The following is a 13,856-nucleotide window of genomic DNA, read 5'->3' on the forward strand; positions in this document are numbered from 1 at the left end:
CCACAAAAGAAATATTTAGCCAAAATTAATCAGAATTATTAAATTGACACAATTATAAGATTTATGACTAAATTTGGATAAATGTAATGGGCTTATGGTTTTCTTAGGTACTTTTCTCCCTTTTTTGAATATAACCAAATAAAAATAAATCGGACAGTTCAAGGCCTTCGTTCACTCCATGGCGTCGTAAGGAGTGAGAGTAGGGACATCATTTGATATTTGTTTTTTCATGGAAAGTGGCACCGGACATAATTCTTTTTTTGGTCTGGGCATAGGACGTTGTTTTTATTTTTGGTGCAGACGGGACGTCATTTTATACTCTTTCTTTTAGGTCCAGACCATTGATGATTTGCACCCAGAGGGATGAAAAGATGGGGACGTTATACTCTTTCTTTTGGGTGAATTTGAACACTATATTTTGGATAAAACATTTTATACTCTTTCGTTCAGGTCCAGAAAGTAAAATGGGACATACTCTTTCTTGGTGTTTATACTCTTTTGTTTTCTTCTACTTTTCCAGAAATTGAAAAATGAAAATTATAATCTTTTACTTTTAGAACTTTTGGATAGATTATGCTGTTTTACTTCTGGAACGCTTCCCAAGCTGTTTTACTTTTGGAACGGTTCCCAAAAGTAAAACAGCATAATCTATCGAAAAATCGAAAAAGTAAAAAAGCATAATTTCCAATTTCCAATTTCTGGATAGTGTTCTATAAAATGTCGTCCCCGTCTTTTCATCCCCTCACGACGCCATGGATCTTACCTCCATCGTCTCTATCCTGGTCAACATCATCCAAGTGGCTTCCCAGGGGAAGTCGATTTCACCCTTGGAAACCCACCCCGTTGCCACCCGCGTCGCCATCTGCAGCCTCCTCCTGCATTTCTCTTTGGGGCGTGTCGCTAATCGAGCACCACCGCCTCGCGGCCCTGCTCTTTCTTGGGATGGAGCAGCGCTCCTCCTCTTCCACTTCACCGGTTTGACATCGGTGTTTTCGCTCGCGTGGTTGCTGCTCCACGACTCCTTCCACTCCCTCCTCTGGTTCGTGCTGTTCCTGTTGCTTTCCGTGCGTCTCTTGCGGGGCCTCATTCAAAAATTTTGGCTGTGGTTTTACCGCAAACTCGTTCTCATGATTATCCGTGCGGCCCGCTCCAATGTATGGCATGGTGGAAGAGCGCAGCCACATTTGCCACGCCCGGCTGTGGATCGGCGTTTCACGCCGGAAGTCCGAGCGCCGTAGTTGTTCGACTGTTCCCTGCTTGGGAGAAGTAATTTTAACCTAAACTAGTTTTGTATAAGATGCACTCGGGGTTTTCTTCTCTTTATCTGGAGCCAAAGCCGTAAGGAATCCCCAAGCCTTCGGCGTCAAATTATCTCCTGATCATAAGAAAGGAGAGCAGGGAACAAGTACAAACCCACCTATGTATCTTTCCTATTCCTAGCCATGAACGGTGATGGACCTTGTAGTGACTAGATCTGACTAAGATAGGCTAAGCCCTTGAAAGAAATTTGGATCTATTGTTATCGAAGAGATTGAAGATGACCTCAACAATTGTTATAACGAGTAGAATGGTCGTTTCTAGTGGCCATATAAGGGGTAGTAATTGTTCTTGAGGTTAGAGCTTCTCACCTCTTTGAATACATGGTTGAGTGTTGTAGATTTCCTTCTTTTTTCTGGTGAATCTCTTTGTAGCTTTCTGTTTGGCCAGTGGGTGGATATGTGTCGTTTTACATTCTTTGCTGGTGTACTATGTTCTTGTTCATTTATCCATGGGATAAATTGATGCCTTGGTGACGTGAGCACAGCTGCAATTTCAAAAGCTTTGGTCTAACACTAACATCATTGAGTGATCCAAATCAAAATGAAACATGTCAGCTCTTTCCATCTCTCTCGCATATACACCATTACTGCTTACTAGCTATTCAGATGATAATATAGTTGTAGTCTGTCATTGCAGAATGTGGGAGTCGTTACATCATGTAGTCTTCATTTTACCTCTGAGAGGCGACAACTAGATCTTTGCTGTGGCAAATGCATTAACTTGCAATCAAAGACTATGTTGTCTCCCTGGCTGATTAACATTCAAGCCGCCGAGGCTAAGGTAAGAAAAGAATGCTGAAATGTTGATTTTTTTCTGTAGGCTTTAGCTCAAGATTACTGAATTTTGGCAGACTGTAGATGTTAGAACCGAACTTTTCCCATCTTCATGTGCTGTAGAATTTACAGTTCATGTAGGCAAAGCTAGATAGATAGTATGCAGATGCTTGAGACAATTCTGTACAAACTACACTCATCTGATGTTCATATTTGTGGAAATAATTAGACCAGCTAGCTTCCTGACAAGTTGATTCATAATCAAATTAGGCATCCCAATGTTAATACTTTGACATATGACAGAGCACAAAAGCCTTGCACTTCAAAAATATGATATTTGTCTGTTTTTACTGCAGAGAACAACAATCTTGGATGTCGACTGTAGCAGTGAGTCCAATTGACTTGCATAAAAACGTAAGTTGAAACATTAAACAGAAGGGTGTTCTCCTGACTCCCGAATTCTTTTTGTCTTGGTAAGGGCATCTCCAAATCTGCAACTAAATGCACTTCGCTTGCAGCTTTCGGAGACCAGCATTACACGTCTTTTCTTGAGTACCTCCAGTTATGTGCCCACTTTTTCCTGCAGAATTTCAACTTTTTCATCTAGTTCAGGCTGTTCAGCAATAGCAGGGTCTTCAGGTACTTGCACTATTCTAGCAACTTGTATTAAACACTGTTTGGTATTAGCACATTTTCTGCTGATTATTACTTATTGTGGAGATGAGTCTATATATATGATGTTAAAAAGGAGCATGGCTATTCACCACATCACATGGCAACATCTTGTAACCAGTTTTGGCTAAAGGCTGTTTAGCAAGAGAGCACTACTGTGATACAAGCGCACCATGGAAAACACATTTAATATGAGTAATCAATGGGCAAGGGCATTCATCATTCATAAGCACCCAGATTTGTGCCCATTAAATATTACAAAGGGCACAATAGTACTGCTCACTGGTATTATCTTCGATGAACAAAGCATAAAGTGTGAGTTGATGGAATTTAATGGCAATCTTATACTGTAGTGGAAGGCAATCTGTGATGATTAAGATTGCATTGCACACAACTGCAAAAGCCAAAGCTGCACAATTTACCAGAGACACTTCATAGTAGCATGGTTTGGTATATTTAAAATAAGAAAGAGTATATGCTTGCGGAGGTGATGTTTCAAAGTGGGCCTTTTAAAAGCGCATGGAGTGTTGAAGTCGTCTCTTCCGTGCAGTGAAAGACAGAGTATCCATGCTCTTCACGACATATGTCAACAGTGCTCCTGATAGGAGAAGAAAAAGGATGTGCAGGGTGAGCAGGTCGTTGCATCCGAGGGCAATTCAGCACATAATTGATGGAGCAGAGAAGAGCATCTCTGCTCTGCATGGCAATAGGCTAAACATTTGACATACTCAACACAAGCCTTGCACGCACCATCCTTCATATGGTAGTTCCAGCGGCAGAGAATGATAGTGCAGTGGAGAAAGAAGAGGCAATCAAGACAAGCATAGACCTCACCTATATGTTCCATTCACAAGCTTCACATCCGATTTTGCAGTCAAGCTGCGTGTGGAAGACCAGTGGATGCTGATGGTCGAAATGGTAAAAAACTGAGTCCTTTGTGCCTCCAGAAGGACAACTAGCTATTCTGATGATAATATTGTTTTGTCGTTGCAGAATGATAGATTGGTTACATCATATAGTCAGCACTTTACCTTTGAGAGGTGAGAACTAGATCTTTGTTCCGGCGAATGCATTAACTTGCTTCAGCAAATAAGATTTATAAAGACAGCGACTTCTTTTGTGATGTATCCTGTTTGTATCCAGAAGCTCTTGGATCTGAATAATGCAATCTAAGACTATGTTGTCTCACTGGTTGATTGGTTTTCGTCCAGGAGCTAGAATTGTTGCTTCAGTCAGAGATTCAAGTTGCCAGGGCCAAGGTGAGAAAAGAATGCTGAAATATAGATATCTTTTTTGGGAGGCTTTAGTCCAATATAACCGAATTTTGGTATACTGCAGATGTTAGAACAGAACTTTTCCCATCTTCATGTGCTGGAAAAGAATTTACAGTTCATGAATGCAAAGCCATATTGATAGTATGCTAAAGCTTGAGTCTAGTCTGTACAAACTACACCTGTCTGATATTCATTTTTCAAGGAAATAATAAGACCGGCAAGCTTCCTGACTCATTGATTCATAATCAACTTATGCATCCCAATTTCAGTTCATTAATTCATAACATGAAGCAAACAAGTCTCACACTCAAAAATATGATAATTATCTGCTTTTGATGCAGAGAATAACAATATTGGATGTCAAGTGTTAGCAGTGATTTGATTGACTTGCTTGAGAACGTAAGTTGAACCATCAAACAGGAAGGCTGTCTCCTGCCTCCCCAATTCTTTTCTTCTGGATAAGCGCCTCCCCAACTCTGCAACTACATGCACTTTGCTTGCATCTTTTTGAGACCAGCATTGCCTGTTATTGTTTTTTTCAGTACCCTCAGTTGTGTGCTCACTCTCTCTGCCTTTCCTGCAGAATTGCAATTTTTTCATCTAGTTCAGCAATAGCAAGGTCTTCAGGTACTTCCGTTACTTTAAAAAACATTTGGTATTACCATATTTTCTGTTGAATATAACTTATTGTGGAGAATGAGTCTATATATGATGTTAAAGAAAGAAAAAAGAACAGGGCTATTCACCACATCACGAGGCAGCATCTTGTATCTCTTTGTTGGCTAATTGTCAGTTTTGTGAGAAAGCACTTCTGTGATGAAAGCATACCATGGGTAAAACGCATTCGATATGAGTAATCAATGCACAGAGGCATTCATCGCAGCTGGAAGCACCTAGATTCAGGTCTTTTTTTCTCTCGAAGGTCACAATAGTGCTCACCGGCATGATATTCGATGGACGAAGTGTAAAGTGTGAGTTGATGGAGGTGATGGTGATCTTTTATTCTTGGTGGTAATTATGGAAGGCAATCATGATTGACATTAAGAATGCACTGCACAAGAATATGAAAGTTGAAAATGCCAAATTTACCAGACAATGCATAGGAAGTGCACATCAGTAGATCTAGTATAAGAAAGAGCATATGCTCGTGGAGGTGATGTTTGAAAGTGGGCCTCTTAAAAGTGCATGGAATGTTGAAGTCAAAACCGCATTTTGCGCAGAGAAAGACAGCGTCAATGCTCTTCACGACATGCATCAGTGAGCGTTCCTTCCTGATATGGGAAGAAGTGGCTGTGCCAGGGTGAACAGGGTGTTGCATAACTGAGGGCAATTCAGCACATGATTTATGGAGCAGATGAGAGCAGCACTGCTCCAGCGGCAGTGGATGATCATGAATTGGAGAAAGAAGAGGCAATCCACCCAACCATAGACCTCACCTAGTATGCTTTGCACTCGATTCTGGTCTCAAGCTGCACGTGGAGGGACACCAGTAGATGCTGATGGGTGAAATGGCCAAAAAACTGAGCCTTTCTTGCCCTCCATGTCTTGTGTATTTAGACTAATAGCCGCACAGTCCATGTCAAGGCTGAAATTGCATTTGCTGCAGCGGGAAACTCTATGGCAGGCATTGCATTGGAGGTCTACCAATTGATCGAAAGCAAGAGAGATGGTGATCATGGAGACGGGCATTACATCTCTGGGGAGAGATTTGGCACAGCTCTCATGGAGAAAGAATATACACGTGTTCCATCGATAGACCTCCTTGCAGGCTTCACATTTTATTCTACTTTTCGTCCTCGGATGATGAGATGTGAGCAGATGCTAATGAGCAAAATGTTGGATGGTCGCATTCTCAGATTCCTCATCAGGCTTAGAGTTGTGACTAGGTAGACGAAGCAATATCAGGCCGTGCAGCAACGGTCAACCATCCAAATGGCAAGAAGGAAGCCCGCTCACGCATGGCAACTCCACCGATCCTCCTCATCATCGCCTACTAGGCGGTCAAGTTGGGGCGGCGGGTGAAATGGGCGTCCTAGGGCGGACAGCATGCCAAATCAGCGCAACTGGTGAAAGAAAAATTGACACGATTCACGGCAGTGGGTTGAGCCACGGAGCGAAGACCAGCACGCGAGACATTCCGAGCAACTACAACTTCCGCTTAGGTTCCGGAGACTCAATGCATGATCGCCAAGGCAAATTAGGAGATAAAAAAGCGTTTTGAATGGAGTTATAGTGGAGTGATGTCAACACGAAGTAATTGAGGTGACATGAATTGTACCCTACTACCCTATTATTTGATGTTGTATTCAGTGTTCATTTCTACAATTTTATTTTGTTTTATTTATGCTTCAACGCAATAGTTAATAAAACTAAAGTGGCCCATGAAAAGTTTTATATCTTGTTGATTTAAAGTCAGCTGCAATTATATGAGGTCTTAAAAGTGCATTCACCTTGAGCTAGTCTATACATTCATTAAAGAGTTCTTATCCAACTTATTCTAAAAGTAACTTACGTTAGACAATTTTGCGACGACAGTTTTGTCATAATTGTTTAAAAAACCAAATTCACCTATTTTTAATTTTACGAGTTATTTTTTAATTTATTAGTCGATTGCATTTACATGTAAAAGTAATGTTTACATTTGCCATTAAATACAATTCGTACAATTAGTATGAGCCGAATCTACTTTTTTTCTAGTTATCAATTTCTCTATAAATGCATATGTTCTACAACACCCTTGATCCGTAAGCTATGTCGATATGGCTCATTGAAGCAACAATTGTAATTAAACTAAAGTTTTCTTTTAAATCTTTGAATAAAACTCGATTTTATTTTCATAAACTAAACAATTATCCGCATTGGTTATTTAAAAAAAATACAAATTGAAGTTGTTACAAATCCAATTCACATATATAACCTACAACTTTAACTAATTAAACTGAATTTAGATCCACAGATCTATGAAAACTAAGACCAAGGAAAACATTTCTAGAAAGAGCAAAACAAAATAGAGAGGTGCTCTTTTGAGTAATTGCAAGTAAACCTATACAAATGATAGAATGAACTACATTTGGATGAAATAAAGATTATGATGCATGCACATTTATCATCTATGGTTGCTAAAACTTTGAATTTGATTACGGTTGGTCCAACCTTGATTTTAAACTGGGTCACACCCTTTTTCTGGGGCAAAAAAGAAAGAAGACAAAATGCTCTTTTTTTGTCATATTTATTCTCTCCTACTTGGGTGTTTACATGTATATATAAACCTCTTTTCAATCTCCTTTATTGACTCTCTCTCTCTCTCTCTCTCTCTCTCTCTCTCTCTCTCTCTCTCTCTGGGGCAAAAAAGAAAGAAGACAAAATGCTCTCTTTTTTGTCATATTTATTCTCTCCTATTTGGGTGTTCACATGTATATATAAACCTCTTTTTAATCTCCTTTATTGACTCTCTCTCTCTCTCTCTCTCTCTCTCTCTCTATGGTTGGACTTTGTGGCGTTACATGATAATCGTATGGCCACTCATGGGTAGAAATGGGGCCTTCATGAAAGTTGGGAACTTTTTAAAACAAAAAACCAATTCAAGTAGAATCGACATTAAAATTAAAATTAGAGATTTTTTTAGGAAATTAGCAATATTCATACTTCCATCAACAATCCAAGGTGTCTTAAACTGAAGAAAATGCAATCTTTTGTAAGATAAAAACATATTTTCGCAATATTTCACCAAGAAAAAAATGCCCGCCGCTTCAAAAGTATTTTGATAGGATTTTGTATATCCAACAATTATAGAAATAGGTGAGTTCGTGCATAAAACATGGCGACATGAGGATGCTCATGTCACGATATATTATTTGCACAATAAATGGATAATTATAGAAAGGGAGGGGCGGCCGTTATTGGAGTATGGAATTGGTAAGATTGTAATGATATAGAGAAACAATAATGATATGTCATTTATCTATTGTTACACCCTCAACTCTATAAAATAAGGAAAACAACACTACCATGGTGTCACGACCTAATCTCGAGTGAACCATCTAGGGTTTGATTAATGGATTACTAAACCTAAATTTGGCTTGGGCTCTTCCAAGCCTATACAAATTCACGACTTAGATTCAAATTCTTAACATATAATTGATTTTTAATTAGGAGTCGTCACAAATCCATTTTTATAAGGTCGATTAGAAATCCAAGTAAAGTAACGGGAGATCTACTTTACTTCTCGAACTAGAGATTATGAGTTCGGGGACTTGGTTACGATAGATTTTTCTAACGCCCTTTTGGTACATTTCTCTTTTATTTTGAAAAAAAAAATTGCAAGTAGTTTGAATTGATTTTAATTTATTTCCCTAAGATATGAGGTGACCATGCAGGTATGCAAACCACCAATTTAACACCCAATAAAGTAATAAATTACGAGACTTACCTCATAAAGAACGAAAACATCTGTAATGTTAGCTCAAAAGTCACATCAAAAGCCCTAGATGTGATTCTTAATTAACATGCATCACTCAAATTTTTAAGGATTTTCGCTTGTTTAAGAAAATCTAATCTATGTGCAATGCAATCTAACCAAATGACCTAATTCTAATGATGGACAATTTCTAATTAAATGAACCTAACAACAATCATTAAATGACATGCATTTCATTAACCTAATTCTATATGACATGTGCATGATATTTTTTATGCATTTTTATAAAAAATCGTAATTAAAAATTGCTAAAAATAAAAATCTAACTAAAATGAGATATTATATATTTTAAGTTAGGAAATAGATTAATCTAAATCCGATCTTAACTTAGAAATTTATCTCAACATTTAATTTAATTCCAAGATACAATCTAATCTAGATATCATCTAAACATGCATTCTAATATAATTAGAACGGTACCTAACTATTCTATCATGCAATTCTATCTAGGAAATTAATTATAATCTACATAATATGCAAATGTAATTTTTTTGTATTTTCGGGATAAATAAAGTGATTAAAAGATAAGCACCAAATCATTCACGGTCATCAAAGACATTATTCATTTTTCGAATTAGGAAACAATATCTAATCAATTTGATTATTTTGCTAATAAAATCAATAAATTGATCTTAAGCCTTAAAGATCAAAATATCAATTTTATTCTCACGTGATTAATTATTCCATCTAAAACCTTATAAATGAAATAAAAAATCGACATGCAATTGCGCCTTAGGCAATAAATCCTAACTGAAAATACACCTATGATTTAAATATGCATGTAAAATATTGAAAAGCATGTTTTAGGTAATAAAATATCCAAATCAAATTTAGATAAGATAATTATCTGATTCCGTAAATAATATTACCAAATTTAAACAAAACAGAATCCGCTCAACGGTTGACCGACGGTGTGTGGTGGTGCTCGGTTAGCTACCAGGACGGACAGCTGTGGGCGGACGGCAGCGATGGCAGACGGAGGCGCCAGCGTTCGAGCTCCGGCGAGGGGCAGCGAGCAGCCAGAGTCGCGGGTGCTGCAGCAGTGGAGCGGAGGCGGTGACCGGCAGAAGGATCGGGCTGCTGGCGGCGGTGCTCACAGGTTGCTGCAGCGGTGGCGGACGCGGGGGGCGCGGCGATCGGCTAAGGTTGCTGCAGCGGTGGCGGGCACGGGGGCGCGGCGACCGGCTCGGACAGAGGCGCCGAACAGTGGCGGAGGCACGGCAGAGCAGGGGCGCGGAGGTGCAGGTTGCAGCAGCGGCAAGCGGACTTCGGGGAACGCAGCGACCGGCTCGGGTTGCTGCAGCGGTGGCGCGGCGAGGGGGCTCGGGCTGCTGGTTGCAGGAGCGGCGGTGGCGCAGTGAGCAGGGGCGGAGCTTCGGCTGCTGGCGTCGGCAGCAGTGGCAGCGAGTGCAGGGGCGGAGGCGCGGCAACCGGCGAGGAGCTGCACGAAGAAGAAGACCCTGTTCTTCTTCTCCTTTTTTCTTGTTTTTCTCTCTCACCTGTCCACTCTCACGTCCCTTCTCTCTGCACCCCTTCAGAAAAATACAAACCCCTTCTTCGTTGACCTTCACCCCCCTCAACGAAAAAGAACTCCCTTTTGAAAAACAAAAAAGACTCGAGCTCAGCAGACATGTATTTTTTTCTTTTCCTTTTCGGCTCACGCACGAAATCCTTTTGATTATGAAGAGATTTGCCAGAAAAAGAAAAGCAAAACTGTCACACTCGCGATATTTTCAAAGAATTAAGAAGCTTCAACCTCAAGAACAATTTTGACTTTATTTTGGCAACTAGTAACAACCATATGACAAGGTTTGACACGTGGCAATGTGATAATAAGGTGCTGCTATCTGAAAATGCTAGTAAAAGTGCCATTTTTCATGAACATCCCTCTTTTTCTCTCTTCAGTAAAGAAAAAACTTCAAAATCTTTTGGTCTAGTAGGATCTTAGGTAACCTTGAAACAAGCAATGAAAATCTCTCCATTCTACTCCTCGCAATAATTGTCGAAGTATTTTTGGTCTTTTCAATAGCATTTGCCCTTCCATTAATGGTAACAATTTTAAGATCTGCCACCGAATTAGCAGAAGCATTTGATAGTGCTGCCATCTTAAGTTATCCAGTCGATCACCTAGTTAGCTTCATTGTTTGACTTATTATCATGATACTCTCCTGGGAATCATTTTTTACAATAAGCATTTAGGCTTGTAAATAAAAAAGAAGAAAACCAACTTCCAATGTCAAATCAAATGATGAACGAACCACATGAAAATTAAAATAGATATAATTCGAACCACCTATAGAAATCTATAGGGATTTGTGTGTGAGACCGCTATCCACAAGCTGACACTTGGGACTCACCCTTGACTATGGAATGCAGAGGGGAAAGATAGCATGTCACGAAACCGATGCAAGGTTGACCACCCTACTGCCAGTGGGATGCCTTGCCAGCCAGGCTTCTAGAGAAGAGGAGTTTTGGCGAAGCCAAGCCGATTTTGGGCAACCAAACCCTGCAACTGATGAGAAGTTCGCATGCATTAAAGGATAGCATACATAATTGATGAAGTAGATAGAAACAATTGCCCGACGAGGAAGAATGGTCAACCAAGAAGAGAAAGATACTGTCGTCTGTGACACATGCTTTCACTGAAGATGAATCATCTATTGCTCTTTTAAGTTTCCATGGCCAACAACATTTATCACACATTTAGCTTTCATTGGAGATGACGGTACCAAATTTTTTGCTAACATAATTTGATTTACTTTATGATACCTACAATCCTGCATATCTCATACAAAATGACTAACCTTCAGAGTCCATAAAAGAATTTATTACCATCTGCATCTAAATCATTAGTCCAGTCCTCAAATAACATTGCATATTTCTCTTTAGCTCTTCAAATAATGACATGTGTGATTATGCTCCAAGGTTATATGCTTTATCTGATCCGTTCTTGAGAAATTGCTCGTTTTGAGCACTGTAAAATCACTAAGAGATATCTATAAATACTCATCTTGAAGCTGCGCTATCATATTATTTCCTGACAAACTTAGTCACTCATTGTCTGGAACACTAAGTCTAACATGGTAGAAGTAAGACATGATCGATGAATGGACCCAAGAGGGAATGGCTTATCAAGGCTTGTCCATATTCCTAACAAACTTGGTCACAAGGAAATACGTGACCTCACTAGTCTTGTGAGATATATATATATTTCAATCAATATTTTGCATTTATATATGACAACCTTCTCTTACCAGTTGGATCCGTCAATTCTTAGTGCGCGGCCCAAGATTGCTTGTCCTCCCAATGAGGACTCTCAGAATGTGGCCATCTAAAAAATGCTCATGAGCATCCGCTGACATCCCATCATCTCGGGATGAAAAATAGAATCAAATGCAAAGCCTGCGAGCAAGCAATCTTGGGGGAGGCCTATGGATGCTCTGCATGCATATTCTTTCTCCACAAAAGCTGCACCAAATCTCCCCCAGAGATGCAACACCTGTCTCTCCATGATCACCCTCTCTCTGTCTTTTGCTTTCAATCAATTGGAGGAGCTAAATGTAACGCCTGCCATGGTTTCCTACTGCAGTGAATGCAAATTCAGCCTCAACATGGACTGCACGGCTTTAACTCTATGTTCACAAGACCTAGAGGGCAAGAAGGACTTGGTTTTTTACAATTTTGACCATCAGCACTCACTGGTCTTCTACATGAAACTCGAAAGCAGAATCAGGTGCAAAGCTTGTGAAGAGAACATACCAGGTGAGGTCTATGGTTGTCTTGATTGCCTCTTCTTTCTTCCCTGCACGATCATCCCCTGCTGCTGGAACTGTCATATGAAGGATGGTCCATGCAAGACTTGTGATGAATCCGTCAGATGTTTAACCTATCGCTGGCTGGAGCAGAGCTGCTCTTTTCTGCTCCATAAATCATGTGCTGAATTGCCCTCAGTTATGCAACAACCTGTTCACGCCACACATCCTTTTTCTTCTCATATTAGGAAGGAGCGTTGTTGACATACGTCGTGAAGAGTGTTGACGCTCTGTCTTTCACTGCATGGAATGTGACTACGACTTCAACATTTCATGCACTTTTGAAAGGCCCACTTTGAAAAATCACCTCCACGAGCATATACTCTTTCTTATTTAGTCTACAGAACTGTGCTTCCTATGCAGTGTCTCTGGTAAATTTTGCAGGTTCGACTTTTATGGTTTTGGGCAGTGCAATCTTAGACATCACAGATTGCCTTCCACTACAGTATAAGATTACCATTAACTTTCATCAACTCACACTCTACGCTTCGTTCATCAAAGATGATACCAGTGAGTGCTATTGTGACCTTTGTGAGAAGATAAGGAACCTGAGTCTGGGTGCTTATGTCTGCAATGAATGGCCCTGTCAATTGATTACTCATTTCAAATGCGTATTGCCGACCGTGCACTTTCGTCACAAGTGCTATCTTACTAAACAGACTTTAGGCAACAAATGGACACAATTCCCTGTGATGTGGTGAATAGCCACGATCCTTTTTAACATCATATATATAGACTCATCCTCCACAATAAGTAATAATCAAGAGAAAATGCTCCAATACCAAACATTTTTTAATACAGGTTGCTGGAATAGAGTAAGTACCTGAAGACCCTGCTACTCTGAACTCCATGAAAATATTGCATTTCTGTAGGAAAAATTTGAAAGAATGAACATACAATTGGAGGTACTCAAGAAAAGATGGGCAATGTTGGTCTCCAAAAGCCGCAAATTTAAGTGCATTTAGTTGCACAGTTTGGGAGGCACTTACCAAGACAAAGAATTTCCTTTCTGTCTGATGTCTCAACTTACGCTCCCATGCAAGTCAATTGGACTCACTGCTACAGTCAACATCCAAGATTGTAGATCTCTGCAGTAAAAGTAGATCAATATCATATTTTTTAAGTGCGAGACTTGAGTGCTCTACGTAGTGAAATAAAGTGTCGACACTGGGATGCATAATTTGATTGTGAATCAACTTGGCAGGAAGCTCATCGGTCTAATTATTTCCTCAGATACCAAAATCAGATGGGTGTAGCTTATACAGACTTGTCTCGTGCATCTGCATACTATCTATCTAGCTTTGCATGCATGAACTATAAATTCCTTAGCACATGAAGAGTGGGAAAAGTTCAATTCTAACATCTACAGTGAACCAGAATTCAGTAATCTTGAGCTAAAGCCCGCCAGAAAATAAATAAATAAATAAATCGACATTTCAGCATTCTATTCTCACCTTGGCCCTAGAAACTTGAATGTCCAACTGAAGCAACAATTCAAGCTCCAGGCCAAAAACCAATCAGCCAGCGA

At 39.8% G+C, this 13,856-nt stretch overlaps 3 long non-coding RNA genes across 3 annotated transcripts; 2 read left to right on the top strand and 1 right to left on the bottom strand.

Moving 5' to 3' along the window:
* Positions 1-760: 760 nt before the first annotated feature.
* LOC108959190 lies at positions 761-2,912 on the top strand. Its single transcript, XR_005550268.1, has 3 exons — positions 761-1,039; positions 1,957-2,100; positions 2,450-2,912. It is a non-coding gene; the product is annotated as an uncharacterized LOC108959190 (long non-coding RNA).
* Positions 2,913-3,333: 421 nt separating this feature from the next.
* On the top strand, positions 3,334-4,164 carry LOC108958941. The gene is made up of 3 exons (XR_001986372.2): positions 3,334-3,683; positions 3,759-3,805; positions 3,977-4,164. It is a non-coding gene; the product is annotated as an uncharacterized LOC108958941 (long non-coding RNA).
* A 6,701-nt stretch (positions 4,165-10,865) lies between these two features.
* On the bottom strand, positions 10,866-13,257 carry LOC108958930. Its single transcript, XR_005550216.1, has 3 exons — positions 13,152-13,257; positions 12,276-12,568; positions 10,866-11,028 (listed from the first exon to the last, which is right to left on the bottom strand). It is a non-coding gene; the product is annotated as an uncharacterized LOC108958930 (long non-coding RNA).
* Between the last annotated feature and the right edge of the window lie 599 nt (positions 13,258-13,856).

This window comes from Eucalyptus grandis, chromosome 4, assembly GCF_016545825.1.
Source record: "Eucalyptus grandis isolate ANBG69807.140 chromosome 4, ASM1654582v1, whole genome shotgun sequence".
NCBI lineage: Eukaryota > Viridiplantae > Streptophyta > Magnoliopsida > Myrtales > Myrtaceae > Eucalyptus > Eucalyptus grandis.